This window comes from Saccopteryx bilineata, chromosome 5 (genome assembly GCF_036850765.1).
Source record: "Saccopteryx bilineata isolate mSacBil1 chromosome 5, mSacBil1_pri_phased_curated, whole genome shotgun sequence".
Lineage (NCBI taxonomy): Eukaryota > Metazoa > Chordata > Mammalia > Chiroptera > Emballonuridae > Saccopteryx > Saccopteryx bilineata.
In genome coordinates, this window is record NC_089494.1 from 152609732 (window position 1) to 152635621 (window position 25890).

Below are 25890 nucleotides of genomic sequence, written 5' to 3' on the forward strand. Positions count from 1 at the left end.
ATTCCTTGTTCATGTAGAAGCAAAATTATTTTAAAAGATGGCTGAAATACTGGGAGACAAATTTGAGGGTCATGTGGAGAACACAAACCCTCCTTATTAGAACTGTTCAACAATATAAATGACCAGCCACAGGCATCTATAAGCAACTGCTCACTGCTAAAGCAGAAGCAACTGGATGACCCTCTGCCAAGGTGATAAAAATGGGATTTCCGCATTGAGTGGTGGAATCAAACAAGAAGGTGTTTTTTTTAAAATAATTTCCTTCTAATAGCAGGCATTATATAATTCAGATTTTATAAATTGATTTTAATAAGGTTTGGAGTACTAATTTAAATCAACTATTACTAAGTATGTAAATTTAGATCCTATACAGAGAGAACTTCAAGGACATGGACCTAATCCTAGCAATCTTAAATACAGGTGTACAAATAAGGAGATAAGTATGATTTCACGTGTTATACTTTTGGAGATGACCCAAGGGAGAGAAGTCATGAAAACCTTGAGTATTTGAATCAGGTAGCAAAATTGAAGTGCATACAAGAAGAAACATCAATACGTTAAGTAAACTTTTCATGTTGTACAACATTTTATAGCACTGGTGTGGTCCACAAGCCAAGAAACACAGGATCACATTTAGAAACTATAATGAACATATGTTTTAAATAAATATGTAGGTAAAATCTCAGAGCTAAAGCAGACTTTCGCATCCCATCATCTTTCTTTACAGATAAGGAAATTGAGACCTGTTGGGCATATAAATTTGTAAAATGTGATTTCTATGTTTGCTCATTTTTATTGTTAAAAATGGCCTCTGCCCAGGTATGTGATCTTTGAAACTGCTAATTACCTTCTTGCTTGGGATAGGCCACTGTTATGCTAATGTTGCTGGAGGAGGGGTTTTCACACCAAGGGAAGTTTGTGAGGAAGAGGAGAAGGAAGCCAAGATGACAGGTTTCTGAAGGAGAAGCCAGTTTGTGCAGAGTTTTGTGCAAAGATGAGAAGGGAGAAGTTGTGTAGATGGGGAACCAGAGGTGACTGAGCTGGTAGGGGCCTTTGATTCTAGGAAAACTTAGATGTGTCAGTAGCTTTGTGAACTCTGAATGAGTGGGTTTTGGAGCCCTGTGTGTTTTAACTCACCCACTAGTTGCAAGGCTAGAATAAAGGAATGGCTCACCAGTTTTTGGCTCCACTGTTTCTCTACCGTCTGTCCGAAGTCAATGTGAACCTGCATGTGCCTGGCTGTGAGGGCCGTGACTACTGGCCATACAAGACCCAAAAAAGTGAATGACTTCCTTACAGCTCATGGGATCATCATGGTGCTGAAGGATTGGGCACTGTTTCTAGCCAAACTAATTAATTCATGTAAGGGCTCATGTGTTGAGACACAAGACAATGGCATTAAATAGTTCCAAGAAAGAAAAAGCAAACAAATGACTTGGCACATATAATATACCTTCAAATTAAAACATAACAAAAATCATGTCAGTGTGCATAACTCATAAGAAAGAAGAAAATATTATAGAGCTTCATGATACAAAAAAATGTCATTGACTCAAGAAAGAATAAGAAATCATAGGAAAGAGGTTATAGAAGATTATTTTGGAGCTATTTCTCTTGTTTTTTTCTTCTTAATAACTCTTTGTGATATCTTCCCTTGTAGTCTGATATAAATGGTATTATTGAGCCAAGAATAAAGTCTATCACACATGATTGAAAAAAAATACTAAGAGTGGTGAAAATGATACGTAAGTTAAAAAATAATAATTATGTTAGCATATTAATTTCACTTTGAACCTTACACACTCACAGGGTACACTTTTATCTAAAAATGAAGTCATCATTACATAAACTCTACAGAGGCAAAGACTATTTCTGGCCTGAGGTCTTTAAGTGACTTGCCCTGCAAGATATTGTATATGTAATATATGCTTAATAAATACTCATATATTAAAAGGATGATGATGATAACAACCTTTGCCAAATGCCAATTATAGGACATCAAGTCAAAGCTTCATGGGTCAATACATCAGCAGAAAGGAAGCAGCAAATGGAATTAAAATAATGTATCTATTTGTTCATTGTTAATGGCTGCTATGCATTTGAATTAGGCCAGTAATTGCTTCCCTGATATGAGAGCAAAATGCCAAGGTAAAGACTGTAATTAACATTCAGAAAGAATGTGGGCCCTGAGTATGGGGACGCCTTTGAAAAGAAATCTCTAGTTTCCTCTGTTCCTCTTCCAAATCTCTTCGTAATTTCTTAGCATTCTTTTGCTCTCAAAATTCTGTTTTTGTTATTTTTGATGCCTCTCTTCTGCTTGCTTTTAACTATTATCTCCAATTCTGATGCCAACAAAATTCCTGTGTATAAAGAATGTTACTTCATTTCCAAGAAGAGTTTGGAAATAGAAAGTGTTAAAAGAAATCACCTCAGTAAATTTGAAGATCTAATTGCTTTATTCAATGATTCATAAATCAGATAGCATCCTATCTAGCAAATATAAAGGAGCTCCCAAGAGCTCTTGAAAAGGACAGGCTTCTTTAGAGCCTGTAAAGGGATAGGACAAGGAAGTTTTCTAGCAAAGGTGCAAAAGGTGGATTGTTTTAGGCTTAGATCACTTTCCTATGTGGGATGAAAGGGTCAGTCAGGCAGATACCTCGCTTCTGCTGACCAGGTCACTTCAAATTGACGGGCTAAAGATTACATTCCTGGGAGAGGCTAAAACTGCAATTAGGTTAAGTGTTAAGTCTTGGTTTGCTGATGTGAGGCTTAGTACCAGCGACTTCATTTTGGGCCTATTGCTTCTCTTTTAACTGCCCCACCAGCAATAATAGGAGTCCTGAGCCTGACCAGGTGGTGGCGCAGTGGATAGAGCATTGGACTGGGATGTGGAAGGACCCAGGTTCGAGACCCTGAGGTCCCCAGCTTGGGCGTGGGTTCATCTGGCCTAAGCAAAAAGCTCACCAGGCCTGACCTGTGGTGGCACAGTGGATAAAGCGTCAACCTGGAAACACTGAAGTTGCCAGTTCAAAACCCTGGGCTTGCCTGGTCAAGGCACATATGGGAGTTGAAGCTTCCTGCCTCTCTCTCTCTCTCTCTCTCTCTCTCTCAATCTTTCTCTCTCTCCTCTAAAAATGAATAAATAGATAAAAATAATTAAAAAAATAATAATAATAGGAGTCCTGATGAGGAGAGTGTGGAAAGGCCTCTGAGATACTCAGTTTAAAAAAAAAAAAAGATTTACTGTCCAATGGGAGACAAATTGTTTGTTCCTTTTCTTATCTCTGTTTCACAGAAAAATCAAGAATATGGCTGACCATCTTATGTTCAAAGGAAACCAATTGACACAGTTATGTCAGCAAGAAATAAATAATAGTAATTATAATAAAATTTTGAAATCAAGCCCTCAGGTTTTTCTGATTCCCATCATTTAGAATCAGTCTATGACCTCTTACTTCTTGTACTGGTTTGGAATGTGATTGTTTGATATATGTTAGAACATCCTCAATTTCCTCTCCAAATGACAGGATTCTGGATGTTGGAATCCATGGGAGTCTGAAAGACTAGAGTAACAGGCTTTATTGAAAGGAAGAAAGGAACCCTGCTGGGCACTTCTCTTGGGGAGAAGAGGGCTGGTTACAGACTAGGGGCGAGTTATATAGTGTTTGGGAGAGCCTGAGGGGATACTGAGGCAAAAGTCCTGGTATGTCCGGAATGCTCCTCCTTAGGGGCTTCAAGCATGTGGGTGTTGAATCAAAAGTCCTGGTGTGTCCGGAGCCCCTCCTTGGGGCAGCTTGTCAGCTTTTTGGAATTCCTCTGTCTCAGGGGCGATAGTCCAGTAAGGGTGAGGTCTGACAGATAAGTGGAACATCAAGAGGGCAGTTTGGAATTCACGTATCTATCATTTCTCAACTCTGTGGTTACATATAAAAGAAAGGCAGTTATTAATTTTATAATATATGGTGAGGGGTGATGAGGAGAAAGAGGAGAAAAAAATGGAAAATTATTGCTTCTTCTGGAGAGAACTCAAGAAAAGAACCTTGCCAAGCCAAGTTCCTCATCCAGTTAAGGAGGTCATCAGTTTCCGTGCTGTGAGGTCTGAACCAGGCGATGCCTCCAAAAACCTGAATGAGGAAGTAAAAAAAATTTTGCGAGGTAATAATTGTTAGTTGCTTGCTGAGAGTGCCAAGTGGACAGAGTGACATGGTGATACATGGTCTCCTGGTTGAGCCTCATGAGATGGGCTGATCTGGTTCCTCTCGAATGAGAGGACATGTGGAGATTTGTAGAGTCAGGGAACCTGTTGGTGTAAGTTTTTAGAAGGACTGAGTATGTGTGGTTTAAAAGGAAGGGGGTTTGGAGAACATTCAGGAGGGAACTTCTCAGGCTGAGGGGCGGCTTCTTCCTGCTGTCATCCTTACCTATTTGAAATTTCCCTCATGAAGTTCTCCTTGGGGTATTGGCGATAGGAGTGTAGGGTCATTTGATTGTAGGTAATCCTAGAGATTTCTCTCATCCAGGCCTGTAGGAACTTGATAAAGAAAGGGGCAAGTATTTGGAGATCAGGAATGCAGAGATAAGGAGGGTTGTGTAGCGGGGGTGAAAGTTTTTCCATGGTAAAGAGTTAGAGATATTTTTCCTGGTAGCCCTGGAGAGAGCAGTTAGTTTGAGCCAAAAGAGATGTTTTATGTTTGTTTGTAGGCTCTTCTTCAGCCAAGAAGACCCAGCGGTCTTGTCCTCTTACTATGTGAAGGGTAAAAAGACTGAGAAGCGTTAAGAGATGAATGCTATTCATTCTCCCAGTTCTTCAGGGATATGGGAGAGCTTTAGAGTTAGGGGACCTGTAAGGGTTGAAAGATAGGATTTAGGAGGTTTTCTGGTTTAGGGTTTCAGATTTTTCTGTTTCACGAGGGCAGGTTTTAGGGTTGGTGTGTAGGGTTAGGTAGATTTTTCCAATTTTCTGATTGGCAAAGGTCTGCATGCAGTTCTGTAAGAAACTAGTAAACAAACCTAAGAGGCAGGGTCTAAAAGTTAGAAAAATAAATAGGAGAGTGAGTGGACCAATGAAAGGTAATAGTCAAGATGCGCAGTTTGTGTGAAGCCACTGAGTCCATGTATACAAATTTGCTAGGCTTCGGAGAGAGAGAGAGTAGGAATAAGACAGGAAAGTGGCCGGTCCCCCTGCCCCTCTAGACCTACTTTTATAAAAATTTTTAAAGCAACAAGAAGAGAAATTACCTGTATAGCTTGTTTGGTCCTTAGATTGACAGGTAGTGAACTAGGAATTGAAAGAGGCTCATGGGATGGGATGATTAGGTTGATATTTGGGGTGGGATAGATTAGGGTACAGGTTTCTGTTCAATTAGTAGGGAGATACATATACTCGTGGTCCCACATGAGTAGAAAGCTCCTGATTTGGTGAGTGTAAAGCCAGTAGCCAGGGCTACCATCACAGCAGCTGCCTCGCCCATGCAGGTTCGCATTGGATTCGGACAGTCGGTAAAGAAACAAAGGAGCCAAAAGCTGGTGGGCCACCATCTTTAATTCTAGCTTGCACCCAGTGGGCAAGTAAAAACACACACTGGGCTCCAAAACCGACTCACATTCAGTGCTCACAAAGCTACTGACTTATCCGAGTTTCCTAGAATCAAAGGTTTCTAGCTCACCAGACTTATTCACCTCTGTTCCCCATCTCCTTCCTTCTCCCTGCACAAACTCTGCACAAACTGGCTTCTCACTCAGCACTCCACCATCTTGGCTGCTTCTTCTGGCCTCCTCCACGTGGCCTTTCTCTGCTCTCCTCTCTGCTCTCTCCTCTAATGATAATCTCAGGAACTAAGAGAGCAAGCTCCCGTTCTGCCCCCATTTCATAATGTAGAAATCAAAACCTTTAATCTAATATACAAAATAGAAAAGTCTCTAATACAAAGTCATTTCTCTGAGGCATGATTGGATTGTACCACCCCACATCAAAAAGGGTGGGAAAGGCTTAATCCCAAAACCAAGCCCCAGGCTACAACAATCCTGCCTGCCCACAGCCTGCCCCCAACACACATTAATATCACCTGGGCAACAGCCTCCACGTGGGCAGCACCATCTTTAACAAAGTGAGCATAATATATTTTATCTGCCCAACAGTGAGGCAGGCTGAGAGGTGAATAGAGAATTGATGGACAAGGGGTCGGTTTCATTTCTCTGTTTCTGAGCTCCAGATGGTCAGGGTGGAGGAAAAAGCCGTCCCAATAAGTGGGGAGAGTAGAGGATTGTTAGCTAGGGTGACTGATTAAACATTCTTTGAAAATCAGTTTTTTGACTTTACAAATTCTTTTTTCTCGGTACAAACCTGATACAACCTGCACAAACCTTCTACAACTTACTTAAACCTTCAACTTTCATGCACTTTCTTATCCAGAAATAACTGGCCTTCATAACAACTTGCTTTTCCTTTTTCTTTCAAAAGTATTTCCATACATTATACCTTCTATTATCAAAACCATACAATTCCTTTCTAGTCAGAACCCTTGATTTAAAATTCTTTAATCTTTAGTGACAATTAAGTTGACTTTCTTTTTATCCCAGTTTCCCTTTTCCCAAAGCCTGATTAAAAGAGTCCTTAGTTTTTTTATATATTTGCCATACATAGACCAACCAGCTTCAGGTTTGTGGTTGGAGTGAAGCATGCCGTTTTTCTACTTTAGCAGCAGTGGGAGTTGTCAGGATTACAGTGTGTGTGGACCTGTCCATGTGAAAGTCAGTCCTTGGGTGATGTAATGCTGGAAGCGCCTCTTGGACAGTCTTTGAACAGTTTGCTGAGTGACCTGTAAATCCTGCAAGTACTTAGGGAAAGGGTGGTTACATTTCTACACTTTGCAGTTAGAGTTTAAGTTCTAGTGACCACTGCTTCTAGCTGGAATTAGCAGCAGGTCCCAGCCTATAATAAGCATGGGGCATTGAGATAAGAGGAACAAAGGAGATACTATACATTAAATAAAGTAATAAAATTAGACTGTCAATACCCACAGTAGAGATCTTTGAGGGATAAATAAAACTTAAATATTCAAGCGAGGCATAGTAGATGGCCCTTGTGATTACAAGAAATGAGATTAGCTTATCTGCTACTTGGAAGAAATACCTTAGGCTCGTGGACAATGTCCTTGGGCCTTCAGTGGCAATTCCCAGCATGCTGGGCAAGGTCAGGTCACAGGTAGGAGTAGGGCTAGAAGAGACTGAATCCTCCCTCCATGGAGCAAGGGGGCAGCTTACCTTCTCATGTCCCTCTTTCCACAGCAGAGGTGTGTCCCTTGATGGGGCCGGGAAGCCTGGCAGGCTTCAGTTCAATGACCTTTCTTCCACTCTTGAAGTAGGGCCCTGATGGAATTCTATGAAGCCCTTTAGGGTGCTGGAGACAAAAGCTGGTGTTTACTGACTTCTTTTGGGCCTTATTTGCCTTTTCTGTTACTTCCTTTGGCCATTATAGACCTTAAAAGCCATGCTCAGAAGATCTCACTGAGTGTTTAAAGATGCCTATTAGACTGAGGAAAGAAAAGATTTGATCTGTGTTGGTATAGGTGGTTGGAGACTACAGAGGGTCTGAGTTTGATCTAGGGTGAGACTTCAGGTGGTAGGGGTTAAGGCAATGCCTAGATAGACTAGGGACTGAGAATAAAGTTGAGCCTTAACAAAGAAGACACGCTATCACTTCATAGCGAGGAAGTTAAGAAGGGTGGTAATGTGTCTCCTTGAGGCAGGCAGGGAGGGGCACAGAGGAGTAGATCATCTACATATTGTAAGAGAGTACTAGTTTTGAAATTGCATGCTGTTAAATCCTGAGCTAGTGCCTGCCAAAACAGGTGTGGGCTGTTTCTGATCCCCTGAGGTAAAATAGTCCATGTAAGTTGCTGGGCTGCATTAGTGTCCAGGTCAGTTTAAATAAAGGTTAACAGAAAGTAAGAGTCAGGATGTAGAGGAATGGTAAAGAAGGCATTCTTGAGGTCTAAGATTGTGAATGAGTGGTGTTTGATAAAATGTGTGACAGTAACTTGTAGAGATTAGGGACCACTGGATGGAGGGGAATTACTGCCTCATTGATTAGGTGTAAGGTTTGTACAAGGTGATAAGCTCCTGAAGGTTTTCGAACAGGAAGGGTGGGGGTATTGCAAGGAGATTTGTGGGGATGAGTACACCTGGTTTAAGAGGTGGGTAATTATTGGTTTAAGGCCTTAGAAACAGACACAGTTACACATTAAACAAAGACTTCACATTTATGAATTAAGAAATTTAAATGAGCGTGCTTTACTTGTTCCAATTCAAATTATACTAGAGATATTTTCTGACAAAGAGACAAGACAGATTACTTACTCACATAGCTTAATATAATTCTGCTTTTTAATTTTTTCGAGATAGCAGGGAGTTGCCAGCACAGAGGGGAGGAAGAGAGAAAGCAGACGGATGGACAGTGTGAGCAGCTGGATGGAAAGAAGGAAAGTCAGAATCTGCAGGAGGAGGAGAAGGAGGTTAAAGTATTGGTGTGGCGCCACATGGTCAGAAGAGTCAAAAAAGATTTAGAGCTCTGAGGAGAAGGGAGGGGGCGAGGAGGAAAGAGGCACAGTCACAGTTTGTAAGGAAGGAGAAGGGGTCGGAGAGGAGACAGACAGAACTGCAGTTTGTAAGGAGAGAAGAGAGGTCAGAGATGAGACAGGCACCGCAGCCAGAGCCACAGCTTCTAAGGAGGGAGGAGGGGACGAAGAACACAGTGGAGAAGGGAGAGGCCCCCGCCAGCCAGGGGAGGAGAAAGAGAGACTAGTGAAATGAGAAAACAGGATTTAGTGAAGGGAGGGGGCTTTCTGGAGAGAAGAGACTCCAGCAAAAAAGATCTGCTGAGGGAATAGAGAGGGGTCCTGACAGAGGGGTGCCCCGGGGGTCAGGCAGGAGAAGGAGAGAGTTGGGAGTCCGCGGAGAAGGAAAGATTAGGAGTAGAGGTTTTAGGTGAGGTTTCTTTGGCCAAAACGGTCTGCGTGTAGAACAGAAGGCACAGAAATTAAGGACAGGAGAGAAGGGAGAAGAAAGCCTGCATGTAAGAAATCTCTGATGCCCTCCCCGTCCGGTGGCAGAAATTGTCAAGATCTCTTATGATATTGTAATTGAATGTCCCGTTTTCAGGCCGATGGGAGTCATTGTCTAGTCTGTACTGAGGCCATACCGTGTTACAGAAGAAGATTAATTTCTTTGGTTGAAGTTTGAGAGAACGAGTTTGGTGAGGTTTTTTATGAGACATCCTAGAGGGGTCTGGTTGGAAGGCTTAGACTCTGAAGAGCCCATAGTGGACACAGGTGAGCAGGAGGGGGTGTCTCTGCCTTTTGTCACTGTCCCAAGAGGAGAGAATCTCCATGTGGGGAGTCGTCCCTGATAGAGGTCTCACCACCTGTCAGGGAGCTCCAAGGACGAGAAGTCTGAGAGAGTGGAGAGGTTTGGCTAGGTGCCTAGTCTTCCATGCAGTCCACTGAGACTGAAAGTCAAACCCCTCAAAATGTGAGGCATGTCAGAGAAAACCGTCCGACCAGGAAGGGGTGGTTTTAGAGAGAAATTTGGAGGACAACCAGGGAAGGGGAAGGGAGAAACTCCTTACCTTTCTGGTCCAGCAGGGGTTCAGGACAGGGTTAGACTGCTGGCCAATTGATCTATAATTACACGTCCAAACAGAATCAGGGATTAAGCCCAGGATGAGCTGCCAATGCCCATTGCTTCCCTGGTTGTAAGTTTGGATGGCAAAGAGGGATCGTCCAGGCAGTTAGTACCCTGTCCCGGGTTTTGGCACCAAATGTTGGAATCCATGGGAGTCTGAAAGACTAGAGTAACAGGCTTTATTGAAAGGAAGAAAGGAACCCTGCTGGGCACTTCTCTTGGGGAGAAGAGGGCTGGTTACAGACTAGGGGCGAGTTATATAGTGTTTGGGAGAGCCTGAGGGGATACTGAGGCAAAAGTCCTGGTATGTCCGGAATGCTCCTCCTTGGGGGCTTCAAGCATGTGGGTGTTGAATCAAAAGTCCTGGTGTGTCCGGAGCCCCTCCTTGGGGCAGCTTGTCAGCTTTTTGGAATTCCTCTGTCTCAGGGGCAATAGTCCAGTAAGGGTGAGGTCTGACAGATAAGTGGAACATCAAGAGGGCAGTTTGGAATACACATATCTATCACTGGAAAGAAGATCAGTTTCCCCAAGGGAAGCTGATGGCTTAAGGCATGAGTGGATAACAAGGGTAAGAGTATTTGCTTCCTTCATTTCTTTCTTTATGGCTCCTAGCTCTGTGCTGGATACTTCTACCCTGTAATAATGTTTTGACGGAGGGCACCACAATACAGTCATGAAAACTCACAAAGCCATACCTACCACATTGCAAGGATTCAAAATCCAGTAGCACTAAAAGAATGCTTCAAATAGCAAATGGAGATCCTTTTTCGGTTCATAAGTGTGATGATTGGGTGTTCACGCTCTTGTGTGACATGTGCCTCCCTCAAAACTTGTTACAACACCGGCACACTACCTGTCTGACATAAAAAATAAATAAATAAATAAATAAATAAATAAATAAATAGATAAATAGCAAATGGAGCCTAACCTGTAGTGGCACAGTAGATAAAAGGTCAACTTAGAATGCTGAGTTGCTGGTTTGAAACCATGGGCTTGCCTAGTCAAGGCACATACCAGAAGCAACTACTGTGAGTTAATGCTTTCTGTTTCTGCCCCCCCATCCTTTCTGTCTCTCTCTCTCTCTCCTCTCTAAATAAATAAATAAACAAACCATTAAATAGAAAATGGAATATAGTATCTCTCTAAGGTATGGAGCACAGGAACAGTATATTTGAAGCAGAATGGTAGGTGGGAAAATGCATTTCTCAAAGTAAAATCTTCAAGCAGGTTGAAGTTGTTACAATAATAAAGTGGGATGTAGGAACAGATGTGGGCCTGACCTGTGGTGGTGCAGTGGATAAAGCGTCGACCTGGAACACTGAAGTCGCCAATTCAAAACCCTGGGTTTGCCTGGTCAAGGCACATATGGGAGTTGATGCTTCCTGCTCCTCCCCCTTCTTTCTCTCTGTCTCTCTCCCTCTCTCTCTCTCTCTCTCTATCTCTCTCTCTGTCTCTCTCTTTCTGTCTCCCTCACTTCTCCCTAAAAATGAATAAAGTCTTAAAAAATATAGTGAGAGAAATAGACTATCCCTCATTATCTGGGAATAATTAGTGTCCCAGGTAAAAATTTTCTAAGACTAGGATTTCATATCTAAGTAGAAATAATTACAGGGAAACAGGTAGCACAATTTAATCAGTGAATTTTGCTTACTGAAGAAGCCTGTACTAAGGATATGCTGCATGTACAGCACTGTCTTAAAAGCATAACCGAGTCCAGTAGAAGTGTGTCTCTGATCTTATAATATGATTAAAGAGAGAATTATTTGGTTGCAAATCAATTTAACTGGATACTCACTACCTGGTGAGCTTCAAATCTAAATTTTCAGTTTTTGTTTTTTTTCTATCTTGGAATGACTTTTAAAATGTCAAATTTTGTCTCAGGAGCAGTAGGAGTTTATATGTAATACTAGTGGCACAAAAACTTCACAAGAAATGCTAAACTGCATTAATGGAATCAGTAGAAAGCTAAATTGTGGACTTCTAATGGAATACCTTTCTCATTTTCTTTTTTCAAAAGTGAAACCAATGGCATGAATCCAAGACATTGATATTGTATATGGGCCCAACTGTCATGAAAATTAACTAACAGGATTGTACTCTCAATCCATCTTAAAATTAAGCCTAATGCTGAGAATTAAGTATGGTTTTTACTTTTCTTTCTATCAGAGTTTTTCAACCTCAACATTAATTTGGGGTCTGATAATTCTTTGTTGTCAGGGGCTGTCCTGTGGGTTGGAGGATATTTAGCAGAATCCTGAGCCTCTACCCTGCAAATACCGCAGCAACCCTGCCAGTGACAACCAAAAATGCTGTCTCCAAACATTACCGAATGTCCTCTGAGAGGCATCCCCTCGTCCCCCCCCAAAAAACCTCTGCTCTCTATTGCCATCTAACTGTGCGAGTTCCTATTGGCCAAAAGAGATAATTTTGAAGTCAACACATCACGGTTGCTGTTAAGTTTTAACCAAGAAATCACATAGACAGGGAGCTATGACTTTATGAAATTTATCCTGCTATTGACTCACAGGTTTCTTTTCCTAAGAAAAAGATGAAAGGCATTGTGCGTACTGGTTCCAGGGTTGTCTTTTTGAGTCACAGTGTAGCATCTGCTGCCTGCATGCCGTGTCCACTCTTAAATTTCCCTGAGTGGAGACAGCCTGAAGCAGTCTTTCCAATTTGCATACCTCGGGGTTAGTATTAATGACTACATGAGAATAGAGGGGAAAGTACTATCAGTTTACCTGATGGGAGGATGCCAAACTGTTTAACTCTGAATTTGCAAGGAAGGGAACATAAGTACACTGAGTTTAAGCAATCCTCAACTTTTCAAGGCCTCCTTTTCCTGTTTATAGAACACTTTTGTGGCACTTGATTCTCTGACTTTTCTCATCTCAAGATATTTTAACATGTTTCTGTAGTTTTATGGAGTTTCTTGGAGGCTGGTAGGCTATAACTGCAAAGAGCAGGAATCGATCATGACAGGGAAAGTGAGATCGTTTTTGATGGCAAGTCGGCTAAAGCTTACATTACAGGTCACCCCCCAGATAATCCACTAGATGAGATTTGCATTTTCACAAGATACAAGAATTTTCAGAGTGGACAGTTCTTAGCATTTCAGCAGCTTTGTCATACATAGTTGAGTGAGTACCCTCTTCATCTCTAATCATTTTATTCTCTTGACTTGCATGAGCTATATTTGCCTGGTTTTTCTACTACACCACAGGTCCTTTTCTTCTCATCTCCTTGACTGAATCCTGCTTCCTACCAAGCCTGTGTTAAGGGTCTGCAGGACTCTGACTTCAGGCCCCTCATACCCACTCCACTTGTGTGATCTCAGCCAGATCCATGGTTTTAAATGCAACTCATATGTCAATAACTTATTCCCCCAGCCTAGAGCACTCACTGAGGTCTGTCCTCTTTTATCCAATTCCTACTTGGGGTCTTTATCTAACCACCTAGTGGGCATCCCCAACATAATTGGGCCAAGGTACAACTATCAGTTTTTTATACTCACTTCTGCCTTCTAGTTCAACAGGGCAAGTCCCATTCCTCTCCCTAAACTACAAGTCATCTTTCCTTTGCTTCACACTCAAATCCAGCTCTCCAAAATATTCCTAATCAAATTACTGCTCCTTTTCTCCACTTTTATACCCCAGTTCAAACCTCAGGCACCTTTCCTCTGGATCAGGGCCATAGTCTTCAAACTGTTGTTCTGTCCAAAACTTATTTCTAAAGTTGTAAATCTTTTGTTTCCCATTATATTTGGAATTAGATCTTACCCTTACTAATATCTAAGAAGCCTCCAAAACCTGGCCCTTACCTCTCCCATCCCTCCCCTCACTCAAACCACGATTGTCACACTGACCTTACTTCTGGCACACAACATATCTGGTTTTGATCACAAGGCCTTTTTGCCTGATGTTCCTCATGTTTGTGACACGCATTTGCCAAATACTTGTAACGTGTCCTCTTCTCATCATGAAGATCCCAATTCCAGTGGTCCCTCCTCAAAAAGTCGTTGTCACCTGTCAAAATTGCTCTCACCTCCTATCATCTGAGTGGAACATTCATCTTTTTTATCTTATTCATAGCATGTGTTCCTGTATTCCTGAAATTATCTTATTTATTCATTACATGTCTACTGTCCACTCTTATGGGTAGAATACATGTCCCTAGCTGGTAGTGACCTTGTTTTTTTCATTGCTGTATCTCGAACCTAAATCAGTGCCTGACACATAAAAAAGTTCAACACTTGTGGGCTGACTATCTAGATATAATCTTGGAAAAACTTATGAAAAGCCAAATGCTATCTAATAAGCCAAATGCTTTGCTCTATCATGTGTCTATCTATCTACCTACCAGCAGGGCATTGTTCCATCTTAAGATCTGCAGGTAATTCCAAATTGCCTACAGTCACTTTAAGGCTCATATATTAACTAATCAGGTGAACCCTTGTTTCCAGAGAGCTTGCTTCAAATGCTGGTATGTCATGAAATTCTGCTTTCATAATGTTGGCTACCTTTAAGACCCAGTGATACCCATATGCTTATTCAACTTGATCAAGCAAAGGATGAATTATTGTGAATAAATTGAACTACATAGCACCAAAAGAAAATATGGGTATAGCTACCTTAAAAGCAAAGAGGTCTACTTTCAGACAATATTTAGATGGTGATTAAAAATGTAAGTCCCAGCCCTGACCAGTTGGCTCAGTGGTAGAGCATTGGCCCAGCATGTGGATGTCTCAGGTTTGATTCCCAGTCAGGGCACACAGAAGTGACCATCTGCTTCTTCACCCCTTCCCCTCTCTTCTCTCTCTCTCTCTCTCTCTCTCTCTCTCTCTCTCTCTCTCTCTTCCCTTCCTACAGCCATGGCTCAATTGTAGCGAGTTGGCCCCAGCACTGAGGATGGCTCCAGTGGCTTTGCTTCAAGGGCTAAAAAATAGTTCAGTTGCTGAGCAATGGAGCAACACTCCAGATGGGCAGAGCATTGCCCCCCCGTAGTGGGCTTGCTGGGGGGTGGATCCCAGTCGGGTGCATGTGGGAATCTGTCTCTGCCTCCCCTCCTCTCACTGAGTAAAAAAAAAAAAAAATGTAAGTCCCCCTCCAGTATTAAACATCTTTGGACCAATAGGAATTATAAAATTTCCTTTAAGAACAGCCTTTAAATTGAGACAACCTACTGAAGCTCATTTTTTACATTTATACCACTACTATTATGTCAATAATTATTTTGTTGTTACCAATATTATCAACATTATTATTGGTAAAGAAATTGCAAACTGAACAAACAAAAAAGTATGTGGTACAATTGCCAATACTGACCTGAAATATATAAAACAAGACTATAGCTAAATTATAACTATTTAAGACTAGTCATCAGAATTAGGAAGCCCTGTTGGTCAGACATGTTCAAATTAAAAAAAAAAAAAAAGTGTGATCTCGGGTGGGGGAAATCACAGATACTACCTTGCATCTTTCCACAGTTAGGCAATTAAGTGAAATTCACACCAATTGAGATAAAAAATGCCTGTACACTGACACAATAAAAGACAGCTTTATATGCTTGATGACATGTTGACAGAATTACAATCATTTCGATACTAGAAAGACAGGAAATTTTTGACGAGTTTCTTCATAGGGAAAATAATTTCTCTAAAATACAAAAGTGGGCATGTTGAAATGCTTTCTTTTTTATCTACATGCTTGTATTTTAATTGGCAAATAATTATGTTGGCTTACATCTACAGCGTGTTTTTCCTCTTCTTATCCTCATACCATACAAACAAAACCATTTAAAAAGCCATAGATTCAAAAAAATCTAACTTATTGAAAATAGTTTATATTACTGTGGGGAGTAACAAATTCTCCTCTACCCTCAAAGTTCATCTGGCTGACCTAATAATCAAGTAGGCATGAGAGAGATTAGCAAGAGAAAATAACCAAACCTAATTACATATATATGTGCAGGAACCCCACACACATGAGAGTCAGAGACACCCTCTACTCCCATGCAGAACAGGTTCAGAGGTAGAAAGGAAAATCGAAGCATGTAAGACATTCTGAGCTAGGGATGAGGTCATGCACCTTGGAGGCTTCATAGGGTCATTGCAGACCATAAGAAGAGCAGATGTTTAGTAAATAAAATTTTACCCTGCCATACAGGTAGGTTGAAAAGGTTATTGTTGATAATCTCTTATGTGCAAAACCCCTAATTCAAATTCTTCTAGGCAGTTAAGGGTGAAGGGCTGAAAATTCTCCTGAGCCTGTGACTAAAGTTGGATTTAGCTCTCAAACCAATCTGCATACTGCAGAGGCACATATCAGGTGACTGATTCTGGACTCCCACACTACAAAAGGCTTTATTTCCACCATATAAAAGATTCACTTATGGCTGACTTTATAAAGAGCACTCCTATGTTTTTAAGTGTTCAGTTGGAGATTATGATTGAACCTAGATGACAGAAAGAAGGAAATTTAAAGTTCACATTCTAGAAGCCATAACCAATTGAAGAGCTATCAGAAATAAAAATAAAGCATCTATGAAATTATTAAATGTCTCAATAGGAAAGTAAGTTAACATTTTAAGAACTTCATGGATCATTTTAAAGAACAAAAATATGATATAAAAAAAGACATTGGTACTTTATCAAATACCAGGAAGGAGAGAAAATGGACCTTTGCTTTTTTAGGAACTAGAAATAAAATCTTTTCCACACTATCTCAATAGAATTTTCAACACTCTAGCCTTCAACACATAAGCCAGATAATCAAATTGCATATATGAAATAAGTTTTCATATATCAAAACTCTCTGGCTCAGTGTTCAGTAATCTCCTTTTACTTTTAAGTGGCTAAATTTTATTCTTGGCCAAAGATTACTTTTTATTGTTTTATGAAAGCATATTTTTTAATATTTACCACTAACTACCTTTATAATGAAAAGTCTTAAATATAATTTTATTTATTAATTTGTTACATAATATTGTGAATCAGATAGTGTGTATAAATCACTATAGAATTGTTCTATGAAACCAAACATACCAAACACATTTCCCAAAAATTCTGGTAGAAGAGCTAGTGACCAGGGTCCTATTACCTAACCATCATTTCCTCAGCAGTAAAATAACTTAACTATCAGCTTGCCTGATAGTGACTATAATGATTTGATGGGTTGAGCTCTCTGAAAACTCTCTGAGAAGCATAAATACCTATACACAAAGCTCATAGAAGTAGTGATATTTAACAATGGTATGGCATTTGCGTTTATAAGCAACAGATGATTAGAAAGTTCTTCTGTGGTGTCCATAGAAGATTAAACTTTCTGGCATGTCCTCATTTACAATGAAGGCTCTCTACTTCTGCCATGTGACCTGTTCCTTTAAAATCAGTTAGAGTTAATATAGTCCAGATTTGGTTTGCTCTGTATTTTAAATACAAAATTTATTACTCATCAACAGAACCCATATGGAAGAAAATAAGAATGTATTCAGCTGATTTTCCTAGCTAGCCCATGGATATGAGCATTCTATCACTACTCTCAACGATGTTCTTATATTAATATTCAAAAGATGCAGATCACTGTTTATGAAAGTTTTATATTATACACACCTTCTATTTTCAAAGATTACTAACACCAATTTTTTTTTTAATAAATTTTTATTAATGGTAATGGGATGACATTAATAAATCAGGGTACATATATTCAAAGAAAACATGTCTAGGTTATTTTGTCATTAAATTATGTTGCGTACCCCTCGCCCAAAGTCAGATTGTCCTCCGCCACCCTCTATCTAGTTCTCTGTGCCCCTCCCCCTCCCCCTAACTCTCTCCCTCCCTCCCTCCCTCCCATGTCCTCCCTCCCCCCACCCCTGGTAACCACCACACTCTTGTCCATGTCTCTTAGTCTCATTTTTATGTTCCACCAATGTATGGAATCATGTAGTTCTTGTTTTTTTCTGATTTACTTATTTCACTCCTTATAATGTTATCAAGATCCCACCATTTTGCTGTAAATGATCTGATGTCATCATTTCTTATGGCTGAGTAGTATTCCATAAACACCAATTATTAAAAAAACTATTGTTTCAGGGGATTTTATTTCTTTTTTTTTTAATTGAGTCAGAGCTACTTTTAGTTTATTTTCATGTTCTCTTCCCTGTTTTTATTTTAAGCCCAGGTGGTCAACATATCTGATTTTCACAGACCAAAATGCTCAGTTCCAACCAAAGCACTGCAAAGATGACCTGTTGTTGGAACAGTCTTAGTTCCTGCAGCATTTTTAGCTTTTTTTTTTTTTTTTTTTTTTGCTTTTATTGCCACACCCCCAAGTTTGTACCTAAATCTCACTTGACCCAGATGTTTTAATTAGGCCTACCATAACTAATCAATATCAGTGAGATGGTCCCATAATTTAATAAAGCAGATAAAGCCTGGATTTCTACAGATAAGGATAAATCATGGGGGTATTTGAATCACAGTTTTTATCAGAGACCCAGTGGGATCGTAATGTGTTCTTTCAGTCTGTACCAAAGGTAGTAGCAGGAAGCTATTTTATAGATTTCTTGGTAATCTGAGCTGATGCTATACCTGTTACAGGACTTTTCCATTAAAATAGAAACACAGCAGGATAAAATAGATACAAATGGTGATTTTGTAACAGTCAATAAAAACATGACTATAGTAATGGAAAATTTGTTCATGAATTGTGAAGTATCAGTGGCTCAGTTGGTGTGGTAATAAAATAATTTGTGTCCTGCCGCTGGAACTTTTTTTACCGTGCTAGCATGTACCTTTATTTATTGGATTTTTTTCTTCCCTTTGAGAAAGGAGTCACCAAAGGCAATAAACTTATTAAAAAAATAATGTATCTTAGTCAAACACAGACACCTAATCATAACAGCCTCTTAAATGGCTTTTTAAACTACTTTAAAAGCCATTACTTTTATTTATGAAAGAAAATTTCAGCCCATTATGTGAAAAATAAATTTATATTTAGTTCTTTCATGTCAATGGGAATGACTGTTTTATGTAGAAAACAGTTAACCTCATACCTCCCGAATTAAGAGCTATCATTACCTTCTGAGTCACATGTTGACCTATAGGAAGCAAAATGCAGAGAGAATGAATCACCATTTTAAGTAATGATTTAAATGAAAATTTTAAAAAGCTGAGAAAAAGGACTCAGGGACATTTGGAGAAAGAGGGCAGAAATAATATGATATTCTATTTGATCTATCAAAGTATGTTCTGTCCAAAAGATTTATCCTAATCCTCTCCAAAGGGAATGCTATTGTACAGGTTTCTGTTAGTGTCTTTGTGGATATTAATTTGCTAGAAAACTTGCTTTCCTCCCACCATACCCCATGGTTCCCAAATTATTACAAATAATTAAAATAATGGAAGAAACCTTTTATAGTGAGGCTATAAGGTCAAATTTATGAACTATGCTGATTCTCCCTCGGAGATCAGATGCATATATTTAAATTATGACTTTACATTTGATATTAAAAACAGGGGAAGAAGACAACTATTATCTCTAGAATATGGGAAATGAAATCTGGAAGGGAACAGAAGCCCCTTATAAATGCTTTCCTGCCTAATAAAGCGATCCAATTTTCTTTTAATTTCTAAGGTTTTAAATAAATGAATCTGAGAGCTATATTTGAAAAAAATGGGTGCTATCTTGTTTTTAACAGGAAGCAAAAGAACACAAGTCATTTTGAATCAAAGGCTCCTCTATTCTGTCTACTCATTTGCTCTGTTGATGACTTTCCTGCCCATGAGCCTAGAACTTTTACCAAATGTCTTCGTGTGATAGAAAAGCTTTAAGTGCCCAGTCACATAGGTCATGAAGATGCACCATCAAACTCCACTCTATCCTAGTCCTGTTCAGTTCCTCTGCTTAGTTTGTGTTCCTTCCCATTGGCACGTCTCCCTCCTTCTCTGGGCTGGTTGCAGAATGAGGTTCACATCTCAGACCTGCCATCCCAAAGGGACAGGAGCAATATTGAAACCCCTGCACTCCAGCTGGTAGTGTTTGCAGGGCCCCAGAGGTGGAGTAGGAGCAGTTCTGCCTGTGATTGCATGATTAACACAATGTTAACTGTGCAAACAGAGCTGGAGTGCAGACAACATGCTGCTGCAAACACAATCATGGCCACTCAAGAACTCAGTGGTGCCTTGCTCCAAGGAAATGGTAGGTTAGTTTTCCCACCTTCCATTTACTTAATTTTGAGAAAACAGCTGTGTGGACGGCTCACCATATGCCTGCTGAAGAGTTTGGCTGAAATCTAGGTGTCATTAGGAAGTCTCCTCCAGAAAGCCAACCAAAGTTAGGCCACCAGATGCTATGCCCTGTGCAGCTCTTGTTGTATCCTCCTCACATACAAGGAAAGGGCCACACCAGTGGGTTTCCCATAAATGGCATTGAATTTGTCACCCTGAGACAGTGATCCTGATTGTGTACCAATTCTCCAAATTTCTTTATACTAAAAATTTTAAGATTTTTTTAAATTTTAATTTTTTTTAATTATTTAAATTTGCCTGACTAGGTGGTGGCTTGGGACACTGAGGACCCATGTTTGAAACCCCAAACTCACCGGCTTGAGCACAGGCTCATCTGGCTTGAACATGGGCTCACCAGCTGGAGCTCAGGGTTGCTGGCTTGAGTCTGGGATCATAGACATGACTCCACGGTTGGTGGCTTGAAGACCAAGGTCACTGGCTTGAGGCAAAGGTCACTGGCTTGAGCAAGGGGTCACTGACTTGCTGGAGCTCACTCCTCCTACCCCATCAAGGCACATATGAGAAAGCAATCAGTGAACAACTAAGGTGCTGCTACAAGGAATTAATGCTTCTCATCTCTCTTCCTTCCAGTCTGTCTGTCCCCCTCTGTCTCTCTCTCTCTCTCTATTTCTGCCTCTCAAAAAAATTGTTTAAATTTAAGTAATTATTTAAATATTCCCATTGATTCTAAGAAAACCTGATTAACTTCTTTCCAGAATAATGGACTATTGGAGTCTGTATATTGTATTTGTATATTGTATGACAGTGGCCATGTGCTCCCTTCAATTCTCTGAACTGAATCAGGACTTTAGAGTCAAGTTGTCCAGAGCTCCTTTCCAGATAATTTATTTTTAGCTGTGCAACCTTAAAACATCTGAGTCTCGTGTAATCTGTAGAGGACTCTATGCAGTCCCTATTCTTATTAACAGGGTGGTTAAAAGGATTTTAAAGAAGTAAAATAATTAGTATAGCATACTGTAAGCCCTTATTAAATGTTAGCTATTGATTATGATTTTGGTGGTGCAGATTACAGCAATCCATAACGTAATTTGGAAAGGACAATTGTTTGCCGTCCAATGATAGCCATCCAGTTAGTCACAGTTGCAGGCTAATTATTGGCCCCACCATATGCCAGAATTTCATTATTTTGGGGGTCTTGGTCAATTTCAAGAGGATATAGTTTAGTCCAATTGAGTGGATGCAGTCAGGCTTTTTTTTTATTGAGTGAGATAGGAAACATGGTGGTGAGCACTGGGCCCTGGGTAGTCAGAGGCCCTGGGCCTCTAGCTTGGGCTTAACCACTAGGTAGAGCATATGGCAAGTAACTCACTTGTGAGTAAGAATAGCACTAATCCTACTTATCTCATAGGTTTAGTGTAATAAATTAGTAAAGCATGATTAAATCAACTCTAGAATACTAGGCAAAGATAAAGGACTGCTGCCATCTTCAATAGTGTGTTCCTCGTCCATTAATTTGTCTGTTTCTCTGAAATTGCCCTCAACACCCAATGCCTTGAGGTAGTCTTCATTGCCAACACCCCCCTCTTGGAAACCCTGCTAAATAATAAATGATTACATGGGATCACTTTTATAAAGCAACTAACAAACAATAGGATAGCTTCTTATGATACTAGGTCTCTTCCCTAACTCATTTGTCAACCTATACCTGTATCCCTACATTGAGAGAAATAATGGTACAGAATCTGGGGCACACAGATCTTGAGAAGACGTGGGCAATGCCAAAGATTAGATCATCATGGCATGTAGTGTTGACTGGGTATTCTTGGTTTAAAAAAACACAAAACAGATAGAGAGAAATTCAGAGATAATATGAGAAGCTGAAAAATACCTTGAAGTCTGCCTATCTAAATTAGGTTCCTGGGCCCAGTTCTAAGGTAGGGAGTGAGAGGGAAGTTTTCCCACACATCTACAAACAATCCCCAGATACCAGCACGGTAGCCAAGAATTCAACTCTATCCTGACACTACCTACCCTGAGATTGACTCAAATTCCACAGGTTAAGGGTTCAGTCCTACAAAGCCACCCCCTCTCCCCAACACACCCACACATGTACACAGTTCAGACTTCCATTGCAAGCCCAGGCTTCTGGCTATAGATTGGAGTTTCTTACAACCCCCTATTTATGTTCAATTAACTTGCCAGAATAGCTCACAGAACTCAGGAAAACTAATTTACTGACTAGATTGCCATTTATTAGAAAGGATATTAAAGGATTCAAATCAAGAGCCAGATGAAGAGATACATAGGTACATAGGTACATAGGACAAGGTGCTGAACAAAGGAGCTTCTGTCCTTGTAGAATTTGGGGCCTGGGACAATGTCACATGGAAGTGTTCTGGTTCCCCAGCCTGGAAACTCTTTGAACTCCCTTCTTTTGGGTTTTTTTGGAGGCTTCATTATATACACATGATTCACACTCATTGGCCATTGATGATTGACTCAACTTCCAGCCCCTCTCCTCTCCTTGAAGTTGGTGGTGAGGAGATGAGACTGAAAGGTCCAACCTTCTGATCACATGGCTGGTTCTCCTGGCAGCCAGCACTTGTCCTTATGTCAGTGGTTCTCAAACTTTTTCAGTCAGGGCTCATTTAAAATCCTACAAACAATTGTAGACACACTATATACAAATTTCTGAGAAATGTGTTATAATAATAAAGTCAAATATTAAAGAAAAAAAAATAAAGTCCAAGCATGCTTTTATGGTAATTAAATGAAATAAATACGACAAAATTAAATTTATTTTGACATTAAAAAACATTTTTATGTTACATTTTTTGAGTTATACTTTTTAGAATTCATAAAAAAGAGGGGTTAAAAAATAAAAAAATGACAAAATAGTTATCTTTTTATATATATAGATACATTCTTAAGATTTAGTAAATTCAGCAGGTCCTGGCACGAATGTGTTAAGTTTTTTGGCATTCTTATGTTTATAAGAAACATGAGCCTGATGTGTCCTAGCAATTTCTTGAATGTTTGGGTATATATTTGAAAGGCAAAGTCTCATTTTCTTGTCAATATATTGAAGAATTTCTCTCTTTTTACTTTTAATTGTGTTAAGTGCAGAAAACCCCTACCATACATATCATCTTAACTTTACACCAAACAAAGGATAGAAGAAACTTGCCTCCTGTCTTTCTGGGGAACATGGGAGGTAGTGTAAACAATCCAGCACCACAGCTTAACAGCCTTTTGCAACCTAATCAGGCAAGTGAGGTGGGGGGTTGGGCAGACTGTCAGCTTACAGCCAATTCCTCACACCTCTGTCCCCCAAAAATCTAAACTCCCAAAACTCTTTTGTTCTTTTGGTCCCCAACAGGCACATATTTCTCTGGAATACCATAGGATGCACCTGCAAATCTTCTAGGGCGCCCCAGTGTGCCCCGGCGCACACTTTGAGAACCACTGCCTTAGGTGCTTTCCAACATTCACCTCATTAACATAAAAAAACCTTGATTTCTTTCAACACTTAAAAAATTCCAAGCTGTGTGCCAGAAATTGTGGACAAATACAAAATATATATGAGAAATATATTGTAGTCATCTGAATGAATAAATAGCAATATTACACTATCTAAACCTCTTTATCCAAAGTAGTTTTTGTTAATCATGGGTCCAGTCATCATTTCATCATTTGATCTGGGCTCAAGTAATGTTTCTTTTTTTTTTTTTTTCTTTTTTTAACTAGTTATAATTTATTGAGAACCTATCATGAGCCAGGTATATAAGAATCTTTGTACATAGTCTTTCTCATCCTCACAGCCACACTTGGGGTTATATACTGTCTCCAGCCTATAGACAAGGAAACAAGGCTTGGGTTCAGAAGCTCACCCAGCAGGTGAGTGGCACAGCCTGTATTTAAATATTGGGCACAGAAACCCAAGCTCTTCCCCACAGAGCCTTTGCTGTGGAACAGCAGATATTGGGCCCAAGTTGCCTTGAGGAGTAACTGTTGCCAAAGCACAATAAAATAAGCAGAAAGAAAAGCTTAGGAAAATCAATTGGAAAAAAAAAAACCAAATACAAATCTTAAAACTATCATTTAAAACCCCACTAGATAAACAAAATGTTCCACCTGATAACAGATTTGTAAAATAATTAAGCCATGTTAAACAGATAATGCTTTTTATCAATTTAGTGTGGGTAAAGCATTCTCACACAGATTGCAATTTTTGCTCAGCAACTATAAACATTTGCATATTATGCGTTTTAAAAAGCACATCTTATTTTAAATTCAAAGCCTTAATATCACATATAAATGCATTTGATGCAAAGTTATTCCTGTGCCACTCAGAAAGAGAACCCAAATACTGGGTTTTGGCAGAGGTTTTAAAGTAGAGCGAGGTCAATCTGTAAAAGTAGCCAAATAGATCTAGTTTGAAATATTAATCATTTATTTACCCCTACTTAGTGCATTTAACTTCTATTAAACTACATTGAAATCTCACTTGGAATTTAACAGAAATCTATACCCAAGCATTAAATATTTAGTGTCTGTTTAGGAAAAGTAATTGGTAGAACTCAAAGCTGCTATTTGTTCTGTTTGATTAATGTTTACCAAGTGGAAGTTTTGTGCAAAATAATACATCAGTGTTCCACACTCACTGATGCTTCCTCTGCTGCTCAACACCTTATCTCCCGATCCTGCTTTATGCATCATCCTTTGAAAATGGAGCACAAGGAGTATTTTCTCAAATTAATTTTTAATTTCTGTAAAAAATTTGCATTTCCCCTGGATGACAGATGTATCACCTTTTCAAAATTCACTCTACATAAACTAATAATATATCCACTTCTCTCCACATATTTGCTTTCTCCTCGTAATCACTAACAGTCAGTTACAGCAGAAAGCAGTGTTCCTCCCTTCCTGGTTCCTTTCTCATTGCATGGCTTCAGGTGAAGGCTATACTCTCTGGGGGCAGCAAAGTGCCTAGCATGTGATATGGGTTCAGGGTTTGATGAGTGAATTAATGACATCCTCATTTGTATATTGATGATAATAGAGTCCAATCAACCTATTGAACAGGTGGTTTTAAATATTAAACAAGGCAAACATTTTTAAAATAGGAAATGATGTATAAACATAAAGTCTTATTAAAATTGCAGGCCTTTGAGTAGTACCTAGTAAGAAATATTTGAAAGAAATTGAGGAGTAGGAAATACCTGTAGGCTCATAGAAATTTGCATAGCTGAAATAACCTTGTTCCTTAAAAATAAATTAGTTAGTGCAGTTTTCTCAAAGACTACATTGAAAAATTGAAAACAAAGCAATGCCCTTTCTTTTTCTCCTCTCTGCTCTGATTCACAGCCAAGCTTTCATGACAAAATTATTTTGTTGAACAAAAATTCTTTTGACAAGCATGGAATTTTGTAGTTTAATGCTTAAAAGGCATCCATGTAAGAGGTTCAACAGGGAAAGTTTCTGCTGCGTGAGAAGCATAAAGTACATCTGGTCTGCCAGGACCAGCCATTCTATGATGACCAGAAAAATTAAGAATAACTTGTGTGAGCAAATTGAATGTCCTCACTGTATTTCCAGAAGCAAATGTTAGTTAGCACTTTTTTTTACACGACCATCTTGATTATCTTGACTTGGGCAAGGTGACAGCAATAGTGAGACTTAGGGAATAGACAAATTAAGTGATAATAAAGAAAGGCCAGTCCCATCCTGACAAGGAAATGATACTTCTGTTCCTCAATTTTAGATGTTAATGTTAATCTTATTTTGATTCTTCTAAAAGGAAATGCTGAAGTCTTCACTGTACAATGGATTCTTTCCTCTTGAATTTTATTTTTTATCTTTTGAAGTGAGAAGAGGGGAGATAGAGAGGCAGACTCCCACATATGCCCTGACTGGGATCCATTTGGCAACCCTCTTCTGGGACCAATGCCCTGCGCATCTGG

The 25890-nt window shown here is 39.6% G+C and overlaps 1 protein-coding gene and 1 non-coding gene across 2 annotated transcripts in view; both read left to right on the top strand.

Moving 5' to 3' along the window:
* Nucleotides 1-25890, top strand: part of CELF2 (CUGBP Elav-like family member 2) — a 707230-nt gene that overhangs the window by 20807 nt on the left and 660533 nt on the right. The gene's annotated exons all lie outside the window — the stretch shown is intronic.
* Nucleotides 10441-10544, top strand: LOC136307302 (small nucleolar RNA U13). The gene has a single exon (XR_010725956.1). It is a non-coding gene; the product is annotated as a small nucleolar RNA U13 (small nucleolar RNA).